The sequence below is a fragment of the Pongo abelii genome, chromosome 1 (assembly GCF_028885655.2).
Source record: "Pongo abelii isolate AG06213 chromosome 1, NHGRI_mPonAbe1-v2.0_pri, whole genome shotgun sequence".
NCBI classification, from domain to species: domain Eukaryota; kingdom Metazoa; phylum Chordata; class Mammalia; order Primates; family Hominidae; genus Pongo; species Pongo abelii.
The window spans coordinates 56,322,112-56,337,850 of record NC_071985.2 but is presented as its reverse complement, the minus strand read 5'-3'; the positions used below and the strand labels follow the sequence as shown (position 1 = coordinate 56,337,850).

The 15,739-nt window shown below is 41.5% G+C and overlaps 1 long non-coding RNA gene across 1 annotated transcript in view; it reads right to left on the bottom strand.

Moving 5' to 3' along the window:
* Positions 1-987: 987 nt before the first annotated feature.
* LOC129048544 (uncharacterized) overlaps positions 988-15,739 on the bottom strand; it is a 192,922-nt gene continuing 178,170 nt past the window's right edge. The window contains exon 3 of the long non-coding RNA XR_008510954.2: positions 988-1,348. This is a non-coding gene — a long non-coding RNA (uncharacterized LOC129048544). The remainder of the gene's footprint in view (positions 1,349-15,739) is intronic.

Here is a 15,739-nt window from a genome sequence, read left to right as displayed (position 1 = left end):
ACAAAAAAGTGCTAAAAGACAGTTATAAAACTTTATGATAATTCAACAGAAGAAATAATTTCTTTTAACTGGAGAATTTTGGAATCATTCAGGTCAGTTGGGTACATTGAACCTTTCCCCAGCAATGCTCAATGGCTAAAAACCAGCTGTAGGCTTGTCCAAGTGACTAATGATTTCATACATTTCTGCGCTTTTGAACCTAGGACATTTCCCAGGATTGGACGAGGCCAGTGAGGTGAAAGAGTAGAGGCCTGAAGATTCCAGAGAGCTAGTAACAACATCACTGAAGTGGTTGAGATCCACAGTGTGTCAGGAGGTGTTTCTAGAGAGGTACACTAGATGGGAAATGAGAGGACATGAATTCAGTAAGCTCCTTAACCTCCCGCCTCATTTATCAAATGGGTCTGATGAAAGTGATATATGTGAAAGCACCTGGCATAATATTGGTCAGATTGTGGTGCTTGATGATGGAATGGTGCATAAACAAACAAACACAGGCTCTCAACTGATGTTGGGTGAATGTGAATCTGAAAAGGGGCTTTATTGAGTGGGATAATAAAGAAGGACCAAAGGAACAAATACCATTGTAAATGAGACCAGGGTCATAGAATTGAGCTAGTGGAAGGGATCAATAGAAGGTCATGGTCATTGCAGACTTTTTCTCTTACATATTAGGACCTCTCTTAACCTAGCTCCTCCTGTTTCACTGATGCTTTTTATTCCCTCCATAAATCTTACTGCATATAAATCCAACGTGTGCATATACGGCACACTCATGATTAGGAGACTAATCTCTAGCAAGCTGTGACTCATTTGCTTTCCTCTTTTAAATTTGTCTGCTTACAGAAAGCATGGCATTTTCCCCCAAATCTTTTTACACCAGTTGCACCTGAAATGATGTAATTTAAATAATACACAAACAGATAACATATAAATGCAAAAAGAAGAGAACATTGTTGCCATGAAAATTTGAGTTGAATGATGTGTAGAGATGCAATAAAATTTAATTGCTAAAAATATTGCTCTCCAAGTAGACATAGGCGAGAAACATTGAGGACTGAAAAATAATGTTGGCCGGGCACGATGGCTCACGCCTGTAATCCCAGCACTTTGGGAGGCCGAGGTGGACAGATCAGGAAGTGAAGAGATTGAGACCATCCTGGCCAACATGGTGAAACCCCGTCTCTACTAAAAATAGAAAAATTAGCTGGGCATTGTGGCACATGCCTGTAGTCGCAGCTACTCGGGAGGCTGAGGCAGGAGAATCACTTGAACCCGGGAGGCGGAGGTTGCAGTTAGCCAAGATCGCGCCACTGCACTCCAGCCTGGTGACAGAGCAAGACTCCATCTGAAAGAAAAAAAAAAAAAAAAAGAAAACTAATGTTGAAGCGTTCTACACTTGCTTTCTCCCCAGCCGCCTGCATGGTAGAGCATCATAGAGAGGATAAAACTGTGGACTCTGGAGCCAGACCTGCCAGGATTGGAATCTGGCTTTACCCAGTTGGCAGCTGAGTGACCCTCAGTGCCTCAGTTCCTTATCTGTAAACTAGGGATAATAAACAATCCCAATCTCATTAGGTCATTATGTGGCTGCAATGACTTCCCTCACAAACTATTCAGGGTTAGGGAAACTTCACAGGTTAAGGGCATGGTGCTCTATAAGAGTCCTCTCACTTTAAACACCAGCCACAGGCTTGGTGTCCTCAGGTCCCCCTGGCTTCTGATGAGCTGCCTAGAAATTGGGGGTTTCTACTATCCAATCAGCCTCAATTATTTGCTAGAATAATTCACAGAACTTAGGAAGGTGCTGTGCCAACATAACTTGGAGATATTTCAGGTTTGGTTCCAGCCCACTGCCATAAAGTGAGTCACACAAATTTTTTGGTTTCCCATTGCATATAAAAATTATGTTTACACTATATCATAGTCTATTAAGTACATAATAGCGTTATGTTTAAACATGTACATACCTTAATTTAAAAAATATTTTATTATTAAAACATGCTAAAAATCATCTGAGCCTTTAGTGAATTATAATCTTTTTCCTGGTGGTGGGTTTTGCCTTGATGTTGACGGCTACTGACTGATCAGGGTGGTGGTTGCTGAAGGTTGAAGTGACTGTGGCAATTTCTTAAAATAAGACAACAATGAAGTTTATTGCATCAATGGACTCTTCCTCTCACAAAAGATTTTTCTGTAGCACGTGATGCTACTTGGTAGCATTTCACCTAGAGCAGAAATTCTTTCAGAACTGTATATTCTAAATCATTTGTTGTCATTTCAACAATGTTTATAGTATTTTTGCCAGGAGTCAATTCTCAAGAAACTACTTTCTCTGCTCATCCATAAAAAGGAAATCCTCACCCATCCATGTTTTATCACGAGACTGTAGCAATTCAGTCACATCTTTAGGCTCCCCTTCTAATTCTAGTTCTTTTGCTATTTCTACCACATCTGCAGTCATCCAGGCTTTGTTGTCCCAAAGTAGAGTGGATTTAGCATAATTCTTAAAAGTCCCAGGATTTTTGGAATGATAAATGAACATTGGCTTCAATGTAAAGTCAATAGCTTCCTTAGCCCTTAATAAGAGAGTCAGCTTGTCCTTTGAAGCTTTGTAGATGGGCATTGACTTCCCCTCTCTAGCTATGAAAGTGCTAGATGGCATCTTCTTCCAATAGAAGGCCTTTTTGTCTATGTAAAAATCTATTGTTTAGTGTAGCCACCTTCATCAATGATCTTAACTAGATCTTCTGGAAAATTTACTGCATTTCTACGTCAGCACTTGCAGCTTCACCTTACACTTTTATGTTAAGGAGATGACTTCTTTCCTTAAATAGCACGAACCAACCTCTGCTAGCTTCCAGCTTTTCTTTTGCAGCTTCCTCACAGAGGAAGCCTTCACAGAACTGAGGAAAGCTAGGGCCTTATTGTGGATCGGGATTTGGCTTATGGGAATGTTGTGGCTGGTTTGATCTTCTATTCAGATCCCTCAAACTTTCTCCTTATCCGCAATAAGGCTGTTTTGCTTTCTTATCATTTGTGAGTTCACTGGAGTAGCACTTTCATTTTCTTTCAAGAACTTTTCCTTTGCATTCACAACATGGCTATTTAGTGAAAGAGGCCTTGCTTTCAGCCTGTTTTGGTTTTCAACTTGCCTGCTCACTAAGCTTAATCATTTCTAGCTTTTGATTTAAAGTGAGAGACAGACAATTTTTCTTTCATTTGAACACTTATAGAACATTGTGCAATGGATTATTAATTGGCCTAATTTTAGTGTTGTCGTGTCTCAGGGAATAGTGAGGCCGAAGAAGTGGAAGAGAGATGAGGGAATGGCTGGTGGTTGGAGCAGTCAGAACACACACAACATTTATCAGTTAAGTGTGCTTTCTTATACTGGCATGGTTTGTGGTGCCCCCAAACAATTACAATAATAATATCAAAGGTTACTGAGCACACACCACCATAACTGATATAATAATGATGAAAAAGTTTGAAATACTGCAAAAACTACCAAAATGTGACACAGAAAAATGATGTGAGTACATGCTGTTGGAAAAATGGCACTTACAGATTTATTTAGTGCAGGGTTGCCACAAACCTCCAATTTGTAAAAACAGAATATCTGTGTAGCAAAATAAAGCAACTCACAATAAAACAGTGTATGCCTGTACTTATAACTACAATTTTATTATAGCAAAAGGATACAAATCAGAACCAACCAAAAGGAGAGATGCATAGGATGAGGTCTGGGAGGAGCTGAAGTGTAAGTCTCCTAGTCATCCTCTCTCAGTGGAGACCTGGACATCACTACTTCTGTCCAGTACATCAATGTGTGACAATACTCAAAAGTATCACCAACCAGGGAAGCTCACTGAAGCTGCTTTGTTGTCAGAGTTTTAATTGGGCTTTCATTACATAGGGATGATTGATTGGATCATTGGCTCTAGCCTTCTTCCCCTGTCTGATATCAGATGGCTCAAAGCCCCAGCTCTCTAACCACATATAATTGGTCTTTGTGACATGCACCAAAATCTTTCTTGGATAAATACATTTCTTTCCTATCTTATCTCCCTGTTCCCATCTTGCCATTTTTCTATTGTTATTTTAAAATTTTTATTCTTTTTTTTTTTTTTTTTTTGTGAGACAGGATCTTGCACTGTCACCCAGGCTGGAGTGCAGTGGCTGGCACAATCACAGTTCACTAACCCTTTACCTCCTGTGCTCAAGCAATTCTCCCACCTCAGCCTCCTGAGTAGCTGGGACTACAGGCATGTGCCACCAAGCCCGGCCAATCTTTCGTTTTTGTTTTTGTTTTTTTCCCTAGAGACAGATCTCCCTATATTGTGCAGGCTGGTCTCAAACTCCTGGGCTCTAGTGACACACCCGCCTTGGCCTCCCAGAGTGTTGGGATTACAGACATGAGCTGCTGCACCTAACCAAAACTTTTATTCTTTTTTTTTTTTTTTTTTTTTTTTTGAGATAGAGTTTTGCTCTGTTACCCAGGCTGGAGTGCAGTAGTGCTATCCTGGCTCACTGCAACCTCTGCCTCCTGGGTTCAAGTGATTCTCCTGCCTCAGCCTCCCAAGTAGCTGGGACTACAGGTGCCCGCCACCACCCCCATCTAATTTTTGTATTTTTAGTAGAGACAGGGTTTCACCATGTTGGCCAGGCTGGTCTCGAACTCCTGACCTCAGGTGATTCACCCACCTCAGCCTCCCACAGTGTTGGGATTTCAGGCATGAGCCACTGTGCCTGGCCCCAAATTTTTATTCTTTAAAAAATCATGAACTTCGGGCCGGGCGTGGTGGCTCACGCCTGTAATCCCAGCACTTTGGGAGGCCGAGGCGGGTGGATCACGAGGTCAGGAGATAGAGACCATCCTGGCTAACATGGTGAAACCCCATCTCTACTGAAAATACAAAAAATTAGCCGGGCATGGTGGCGAGCACCTATGGTCCCAGCTACTCGGGAGGCTGAGGCAGGAGAATGGCACGAACCCGGGAGACAGAGCTTGCAGTGAGTGGAGATTGCGCCACTGCACTCCAGCCTGGGCGACAGAGTGAGACTCCGTCTCAAAGAAAAAATAAAAATAAAAATAAAAAATCATGAACTTCATGCAGACCAGCTTTTTATAATTTTCCTATGAGAAAATTAATATTCAAATTCATTTGCTGTTACTACACATACTAATATTATTATAGTTATTCAGGACACTGATGCCTGTAGTAATGGTAATCATGGCATCATTATAATAATGGTGAGTATTGAAAGAGATGGTGAAAATGCTCTGAGTTGGTAAAATTTGATGGCTAGTAATATTTTTATCTTGTTTTCATTGTTTTTTAAAAAAATGGGTTGTATAATATTTGTTATTCAATGATGATTTAATATAAATTAATAGCTAGCATTTATTGACTGTAAGATACATGCTGGCTTCTATTCCCCAAAAGACTAAGACAGAAACCCTAGTACCTAAATCTACATCTACTCCTGCATCTATCATCTACTTAGCTATAGAATAAGTATAAAATACTGGGGCATTAAAAACACACGCCAAAATATCTTGTGAATATCCAAGGCTAAGAAATGGCATGCAGCACTTTCCAAATGTATTTGCCTATAGAGTCCTTTTTTATTAGAATTCCCATTAATGCCTGAAAGAACACCAAACAGGGCAACCGCCATCCCCCACCAAACAAAAACCCCAAAAAACCCCTTCCCAATAAAAATTATGTCTCAAAGCAGTCCCTAACCAAAGGCAAACACAGTATTCTTGATGTTCTTATGCAAAAATGGTTTGGCCTGTTTTTCAAGTAGCTGTTAATACTTTGGCTATTTCATGTTCTAGTTAATTGTTTTTGAAATACTCTTGTAGAATAGAAGTAGTATGACATAATTGTAAAAAGCAAAAATGTTAGCAGCGCTTACCAAGAATCTAATGCTGAATGAGGAAGCAAGAACACAAGAATGTTGCATGGACTGTGCAAATAGATGTTCATAATATGACTATGCCGGTAAGAAGATGTTAAATTATGTATCTATTCTTTAAGAATAAATTTTTGAAATGATACCTGTAAAAAATAATTTTAAAACCCCTTGGTTTAAAATTTTTGTTTTGCTCGAAAATTTATCTGCAAAATTAATTTATACAAAGCATCTTGTTCCCTAACAGGTTAATGGATGGAAGAGGGGGCTGTGCTTTGGAAGAAGGAGGTCTATGATCAGGACCACTTAGAAACTTTGTGGATCAAGTTTTTCAATTTCTCTGAACCTAGCATTTCTCAGATGTAAACTAGAGATGGCAATGTCTGCTTCGCAGGATTATTGTGAAAGTAAAATGAGACCAAATACATGAACTCATCTAGCACTTGCTTAGAAGACAAGACTATTATAAAGCTTCTTTAAAAATAATTTACTATTGTTATTCAAAGTCTAGAAAGCCCTGAATAATTCAATTTTCCTAAGACTTTATCTGCTGATGATCTAGCACGTTTGGAGTTTTTTTTTTTTTTTTTTTTTTTTTTAGTGAGCTTACAGTTCACGGGGCCAAACACTGAAGGATGGTAGGATGATGAGGTGTGAGAAAGGTAACTGAATTTTGCAATTACCGATGACTTTCAAGAGAGCAATTTTTTAAGAGTGGTGAGGGTGGAGGTCTGAAGGCAGGAATGCTTGTATCACAAGGAATTCCTTTAAGATGCTGGGTGGAAAAGGAGAGAAAATGGAGCTATGGCAGAAGGCTGAAGACTTAGAAAAGGGAATTATTTCCCGCCCCCCCCAGAAGATGACATCCTTAAGTTTCTTGAAGGTCAGCAAGAATTAAGAGGAAGACAGTGGAAAGGCTACAGGTTTAATCAGATCTGTTTCCAGTTCCAGTTCAGTCCCCAAATTACAGTGTGATCGTGGGCATGATCCTTAACTTCTTCAAGTTCCTGTGGAACTTATACCTTCCCCATCCTCCTTGTGACTTTAGGTTGAAGATTATTTGAAATTAAGCCTGTAAAAACACTTTGAAAATTACAGAGGATGTTATCATACTAAATAAATATAAAACAATCCTTTCAGAAGATGGTCTCTCCTTGTTCAAGACGCTTATTACCTTTATGGCTGCTGCTATGGAAATTTTGTCTATTTATGAAGTATAGGTCTGGCTCTTGGAGAAGTGTTTATCGGACTGAATTGAAGAGTGACAGCACTAACATGGCAAATGCACTTGGAGATTGCAAGGCAAATCACTCCTCCCCATTTATAAACTAAGAGCTCTTCCCCAGGTCTCTTTGGATATTCTACCTCACATCTTTTTTTTTTTTTTCAAACTTACCAACTGCTGTGCAGTCTGTCAGTTCTGTGTTCTTCATGTCACACAGTTTAATAATATCTCTCAGCAGTTTTCTGACTGAAAAATTGCCTGCTCTTTGTTTTCATCAAGATAAAACGGTACCCACATAAGGCCATTTACACAGGGAGGAAAAACGCCTGGAAACCCAATGTCAAACATGGCTTTTCGAAGCATGTTATGTTTTGAACACTATGGTATCAACAGTCAAAAGTTAAATTTTTTTTTAAATTTTAAGCTGAGGGACTACAAAAAAAATCTTCTGGGGTCTGAGTTTTATTTTAATTAATTAAAATTAATTAATGTCATGAAGCCTTACTCTGTTAGCCAGGCAGGAGTGCAGAGGCGCAATCTCAGCCCACTGCAACATCCGCCTCCTGGGTTCGGTGATTCTTCCACCTCAGCCTCCTGAGTAGCTGGGACTATAGGCGCGCGCCACCACGCCCGGCTAATTTTTGTATTTTTAGTAGAGACGGGGATTCACCATGTTGGCGAGGCTCGTCTGGAATTCCTAACCTCAAGTGATCTGCCTGTCTTGGCCTCATAAAGTGCTGGGAGTACAGGTGTGAGCCACCGTGCCCAGCCTGGAGTCTGAGTTGTAAATATAACTCCTTAAATTCTGATTTAGTTTATTTTTTAGCTTTTGAATTTGTTTTTGGCACAGTTTGTATTACACAGGGCCGAAGGGGAAAAACAAAAGACATTTTTCAAGAATTGTAAACACTGAGCAAGAATTGTAAGCACCTTAGAAGGAAAAATTCCATACAGATTATAATAGTTTGTTCCCTGATTTAGAGATTCATTCCTCAAACAAGCATAATGCTAGACCTGAGAAGATAAACATGAACAAGGCAGCACGTATGTTATTCCCAACAAATTTTGACATAAGAAAGTAATTGCAATTCAAGATGATGGATGCAGAAATAGATCCAAACATATATGAAAAACTGGTTTTTGGCAAAGGTGCAAAGGCAATTCAGTAAAGAAAGGATAGTCTTTTTCAATAGATGGTGCTGGAACAATTGAATATCTATTTGGAAAAATACAAATTTTTTTTTAAAACTCAGATCCATATCTTATGCCATATTAAAAATATTAACTCAAATGCATCACAAACCTAAACATAAAACCTAAACCTATAAAATTTATAGAAGATATAAAGAGAAAGCCTCTGTGATTTTGGCTTAGGCAAAGCTTTCTTATATACATAAAAGGCACAGTCCCTAAAAGAACAAACTGATAAATTTGATTCCAGATTCAGAGTATCATTATATGGTATGTGTAGGCTTAATATTTTAAGAAACTGCCATATTGTTTTTCAAAGTGGTTGTACCATTTTACATTCCCATAGCAGTATATGAGAGTTTTAGTTCCTTCATGTTATTGCCAACAATTTTTATGCTTAGTCTTTTCAAATTTTAGCCATTCTAATTGATGTGTAGTGGTATATCACTGTGGTTACATTTTGCATTTCCCTAATAACTAATGATATTCAGCATCTTTTTATGAACAAATTTTCATCTATATAAATTCTTTAACATCTCATGTACCCTATGAATATATACACCTCCTATGTGCCCACAAAAATTAAAAATAAAATAAAAATAAAATCTAGAGGTGGCATAAGGGAGTGTCAGGGGAATCTTGTAAGGGGGAGAGGCAGCCAGTGGTCAGTTGAGAGGATTAAATGGCAGCACCTCACCTACTACTTTCCAGATTGGAGGCTTTAACAAGTTGGTAGAAACTGCTACCAATATAAAGTCCAGGGCTCAGAAGGTCAGTATGATAGGATGATTTTTTGTTTTCTTATTAGGCTTTAGTATTTATTTATTTTTTTTTTACAGCTTGATTGGGATAAAATTGACCTACAACAAATTACACATACCTAGGTATATTTGACACATGTATGCACCTGTGAAATCATCACTACAATCAAGATAATGAATATATCTACCACCCTAAACATTTTCTTGTGTAGCCTTTCCTTTTTCTCTTTTCCTTTTCTTTCTTTATCCTTCCTTCCCTTCCTTCCCTCCCTCCCTTCCCTCCGTCCCTCCATGCCTCCCTCCATCTCTCCCTCTCTCCCTCCCTCCTCATTTGGGTAAATAGCAAGGAGTGCAGTTGCTGAATTTGATGTATGGGTATGTTTAGTTTTGTAAGAAACATCTAAACTGTCCTCCAAAGTGGCTATAATATTTTGCATTCCCACAAGAAATAAATGAGAGGTCCTGTTGCTCCACATTTTGCCAGCATTTGCTGTTGTCAGTGTTTTGGATTTTCACCATTATAGTAGGTGGGTAGTGGTATCTCATTGTTGTTTTAATTTACAATTCCCTGATCACTTGTGTATTAGTCATGGTTCTCTAGAGGGACAGAACTAATAGGCTAGAGGTATATATGAAAGGGAGTTTATTAAGGAGTGTTGATTCACATGATCACAAGGTGAAGTCCCACAATAGGCTGTCTGCAAGCTGAGGAGCAAGGAAGCCAGCCCCAGTTCTAAAACCTCAAAAGTAGGGAGGCTAACAGTACCGCCTTCAGTCTGTGGCCAAAGGCCCAAGAGCCCCTGGAAAACAACTGGTGTAGGTCCGAGTCCAAAAGCTGAAGAACTTGGAGTCTAATGTTTGAGGGCAAGAAGCATCCAGCACAGGAGAAAGATGAAGACCAGAAGACTCAGCAAGTCCGCTCTTTCCAGCTTCTTCTGCTTGCTTTTTGTTAGCTATTCTGACAGCTGATTAGATGGTGCCCACCCAGATTAAGGTTTAATCTGCCTCTCCCAGTCCACTGACTCAAATGTTAATCTCCTTTGTCAACACCCTCACTGACACACCCAGGAACAATACTTTGCATCCTTCAATCTAATGAAGTTGACACTCAATATTAACCATCACAAGCTCACCCCTTGTGAACTTGAACCCAAAGTCATCCCCTAAAATCATACATAATCTTCAAATAAAGACAATAAGGTCATAATTATGCTGAACATAATACAGCTATCCTTTGTACAACCAGAAATGCAATAAACCTAAATGCTCTTACATAAAGGTAACAACACTTGAATGCTGAAATGAAGTCAATAAATCTTATGTCACATGATAAAGGAAAAAGAAAGGAAATACAATGAAGACATTTTCTTAATACAAGTGTATGCATGCACAAACGTGTTTTTAACAAAATAAGGAGGAAAACTCATGACAATTACAGTCCTCATTTCTGCAACTGGTCACATTGTGGTAGCTGGTACTGATGACTACCTTTTTTGACTAGCCATTCTGTATTCCCCTTGCCTTCAGCAAGCACCTCAGCAGGTTGTGGTTTTTTACCTGGTGGAGTGACCCAAATGTTCATTCCTGAAGGGCCTGGACCGTTTGTATTTATGCCTGGATTGGGTTGTTGTAGTTTCTCATGATCTTAATCACAGGACATGATAATACTAACAGATGCCCTAAGGGATCTCTTATATTCCATGCATACTTTTCCTTACCTCCATTGTGGAATAGTAGACTGAGTTCATCTTGATAGTCTGGGTCAATCACCCCAGCCAACACTGTAATTCCTTTCTTAGCCTGTTGACTTAGTGATAGGAGGAAACCAAAGTGGCCAGGTGGCAATCTTAACTTCCAGTTCAAAGGAATCGTTGTGTCTCCTGGTGGCAGCATTCCTCCTTCTGAAACTAAGACCTCTAGGCCAGTAGAACGTAATGTCGCAGGAACAGGAAGCAAAAGTTTTGCTTGTGGGTCACTAAGGGTGATGGTGAATGGTGCCACTTCCACTTCCACCCCTTGATTCCTCAACCCATGAATTCTGGCTATGGGAGAAACAGTACCATATATTGGATGCTGATTCAGGGCATACACAGCTTTCTGGAGAACTTTGTCCCAGCCCTGCAAAGTATCGTCACCTAGTTTGTGTTGTAATTGTGACTTCAAAAGGCCATTCCAACATTCTCTCAATCCAGCTGCTTCAGGATAATGGGGAACATGGTAAGACCAGTGAATTCCATGACCATAACCTCACTGCCACGCTTCTTTAGCTGTAAAGCAAGTGCCTTGGTCAGAAGCAAGGCTGTGTGGAATACCATGATGGTGGATAAGTCATTCCATGAATCCATGGATGGTAGTCTTGGCAAACCCATAGCTGGAGTAAGTGCGTATTCCAGTGAGGACAAACTGTTGCTGTTTCCATGATGGAAAAGGTCCAGTATAATCAACCTGCCACCAAGTAGCTGGCTGACCACCCCGAGGTATGGTGCCATATTGAGGGCTCAGTGTTGGTAACTGCTGCTGGCAAATTGGGCACTCAGTGTTGGCTGTAGCCAGGTGAGCCTTGGTGAGTGGAAGTCCTTGTTGCTGAGCCCATGCATAACCTCCATCCCACTTTGTTCATGGGCCCACTGGGCGATGACAAGGGTGGCTGGTAAAAGAGGCTGAGTAGTGTCCACAGCATGAGTTATCCTATCCACTTGACTATTAAAATCCTCTTCTGCTGAGGTCACCTGTTGGTGAGCACTCACATGGGATACAAATATCTTCACAGTTTTTGGCCACTCAGAGAGTAGCCATTACTGTAAGTTTCCTGAGGCCTCCCCAGCCATGCTGAACTATGAATCAATTAAACCTCTTTCCTTTATAAATTACCCAGTCTCAGGTATGTCATTATAGCAGCATGAGAATGGACTAATATAGTAAATTAGTACTGTAGAGGGTGGTGCTGCTATAAACATAAGCAAAAAATATGGAAGCCACTTTGGGAAATGGAGTAAAGGTCACTCTTGCTATGCAAAGAGACTGGTGGCATTTTGCCATGGCACTAGAGATCTGTGGCACTTTGAACTTGAAAGAGATGATTTAGGGTATCTGGCAGAGGAAATTTCCAAGTGGCAAAGTGTTCAAGGGAAGCAGAGAATAAAAGTTTAGAAAATTTGCAGCCTGATGATGCAATAGAAAAGAAAAACCCTTTTCTGGGAAGAAATTCAAGCCAGCTGCAGAAATTTGCATAAGTAATGAAGAACCCATTGCTAGTCACAAGATAATGGGGAAAATGTCTCCAGGGCATGTGAGGGACCTTCACAGAAGCCTCTCCCATCACAGGCTGGGAAGCCTAGGAGGGAAAAATGGTTTCATGGGCCAGGTCCAGGGTCCCACTGCTGAGTGCAGCCTAGGGACTTGGTGCCCTGCATTCCAGCTGTTCCAGCTGTGGCTAAAATGGACCATGGTACAGCTCAAGCTGTAGCCTCAGAGGGTGCAAGCCCCAAGCCTTGGCAGCTTCCATGTGGTGTTGAGCCTGCAGATGCACAGAAGTCAAGAACTGAGGTTTGGGAACTTCTGTCTAGATTTCACAAGATGTATGGAAACATATGGATGCCCAGGCAGAAGTTTGCTGCAGGAGCAGGCTGTCATGGAGAACCTCTGCTAGGGTAGTGTGGAAGGGAAATGTGAAATGGGAGCCCCCCACAGAGAGTCTCCACTGGGGCACTACCTCATGGATCTGTGAGAAGAGGGCCACCATCCTCCAGACCTTAGAATAGTAGATCCAACAACAACGTGCACTATGCACCTGGAAAAGCCACAGACACCCAACACCAGCCAGTGAAAGCATCAAGGGGTGGGGCTGTACCTTGCAAAGCCACAGATGTGAAGCTGCCCAAGGCTGTGGCAGCCCACTTCTTGCATCAGCATGACCTGAATGTGAGACATGGAGTCAAAAGAGATCATTTTGGAACTTAAAGGTTTAATGACTCCTATTGGATTTTGGACTTGCATTGGGCCTGTAGCCCTTTGATTTTGGGCAATTTCCCCCATTTGGAATGGGTGTATTTATGCAATACCTGTACCCCCATTGTATCCAGGAAGTAACTAACTTGCTTTTGATTTTATATTCTCATAGGCAAGAGGAACTTGCCTTGTCTCAGATGAGGCTTTGGACTTGGACTTTTGGGTTAATGCTGGAATGAGTTAAGACTTTGGCAGACTGCTGGAAGGGCATGATTATGTTTTGAAAAGTGAAGACATGAGATTTGGGAGGGGCCAGGGCAGAATGATATGGTTTAGCTGCGTTCCCACCCAAATCTCATCTTAGACTTTAGTTCCTGTAATTCCCATGTGTTGTGGGAGGGACCTGGTGGGAGGTAATTGAATCACAGGGGCAGTTACCTTCATGCTATTCTCATGATAGTGAATGAGTTATCTTAAGATCTGATGGTTTTGTAAGGAGCTTTTTCTCCCACATCACTCTACACTTCTCCTTGTTGCCACCATGTGAAGAAGGACATGTTTGCACCCCCTTCCACCATGATTGTGTGTTTCCCGAGGCCTCCCCAGCCGTGCTGAACTGTGGAGTCAATAAAACCTCTTTCCTTTATAAATTACCTAGTCTCAAGTTTGTCCTTATAGCAGTGTGAGAACATACTCATACGCCAATTTTTTTTTGTCACCAATTTTCCAATCATGCTTCTGCTAAGTCCCTGACATCCAGCCAAACCATTGGTTATAGCCCACGAATTAGTATCCACTTGCACATCTGACCATTCCTCCTTCTAAGCAAAGTGTACAACTAGGTGCACTGCTCAAAGTTCTGCCCACTGGGAAGATTTCTCTTCACCATTGTCCTTCAGGAATGTCCTAGAAAGGGGCTGTAGTGCTGCAGTTGTCTGCTTTCAGGTGGTGTCTGCATATTGTGCAGAACCATCTCTGAACAAAGGCCTAGTCTTCTCTTCCCCTGTCAACGATCATGGGGAAATCCTCATGAGGCCATCAGTGCAGGCTTGCGGAGAGAAGGCAGAGTGGCAGAGTAGAGACCATGGACATTTGAGCCACTTCTTCATGCAACTTACTTGTGCCTTCAGGACCTGCTCAAGCCCAGTTACATATATAACACTTCCATTTGATGATGGAATGCTGCTGTGCATGCCCAACTTTATGGCTAGATGGGTCAGAAAGCACCCAATTCATGATAGGCAGTTCAGGTCACATGGTGACTTGATGACCCTTAGTCAAACGTTCAGTTACTACCAAAGCCCAGTAACAGGCTAAGAGCTGTCTCTCAAGAGAAGAGTAGCTATCTGCAGAAGATGGCAGGGCCTTGCTCCAAAGTCCTAGAGGCCTCAACTGTGAGTCATCTGTGGGGGCCTGCCAAAGGCTCCAAACAACATCCCTATCTGCCACTGACACCTCAAGCATGATTGGATCTGCTGGGTCATATGGCCCAACTGGCAGAGCAGCTTGCACAGCACCCTGGACCTGTTGCAGAGCCTTGTCCTGTTCTGGACTCCACTCAAAACTGGCAGCCTTTTGGGTTGCTTGATAAATGGGTTGGAGTAACACACCCAGTTGAGGAATATGTTGCCTCCAGAATCAAAAGGCCTACTAGGCACCATGCTTTTTTTTCTTGGTTGTAGGAAGGGCCAAATGCACAAACTTATCCTTCACTTTAGGAGAAATATTTTGACAGGCCCCACATCACTGGACTACCTAGAAATTTCACTGAGGTATAAGGCCCCTAAATTTTAGTTGGATTTATTTCCCGTCCCCTGGCACACAAATGTCTCACCAATAAGTCAAGCGTGTTTGTTGTTTCTTGCTCACTAGGTCCAATCAGCATAATGTCATCAATGTAATGGACCAGTGTGGTATCTTGTGGAAGGGAAAAGTGATCAAGATCCCTCTGAACAAGATTATGACACAAAACTGGAGAGGACAGTGAAGGCAAATTGCTTCTGGTGGGCCTCATGGACAGGAATGCAGAAAAAGGCATTTGCCAAATCAATGGCTGTATACCAGCTACCAGGAGATGTGTTAATTTGCTCAAGCAATGAAACCACATCTGGCACAGCAGCTGCAATTGGAGTCACCACTTAGTTAATTTACGATAATCCAGTGTCATTCTCCAAGATCCACTTGTCTTCTGCATAGGCCGAAAAGGAGAGTTGAATGAGGATGTGGCGGAAATCACCACCTCTGCGTCTTTCAACTCCTTGATGGTGGCACTAATCTCCGCAATCCCTTCAGGGATGTGATATTGTTTTTGGTTTACTACTTTCCTAGGTAGAGGTAGCTCTGATGGCTTCCATTTGGCCTTTCCCACCATAATAGTGTTCACCTACAAGTCAGAGAGCCAGTGTTGGGGTTCTGCCAGCTGCTGAGTATGTCTATGCCAGTTATGCATTCTGGAACTGGGGAAATGACCACAGGATGAGTCCAGGGATGCACTAGAGCCACTGTAAGCCTCCTTAAGTCCCTACTTTAACTGGAGGACCACAGTGACGTTTTGGGTCCCCTGGAATCAACGTCAGCTCAGAGCCAGCGTCAAGTAGTCCCCAAAAGGTCTGATCATTCCTCTTTCCCCAATGCAAAGTTACCCTGGTAAAAGGCCAGAGGTCTCCCTGGGGAAGGATGGGAGCAATAT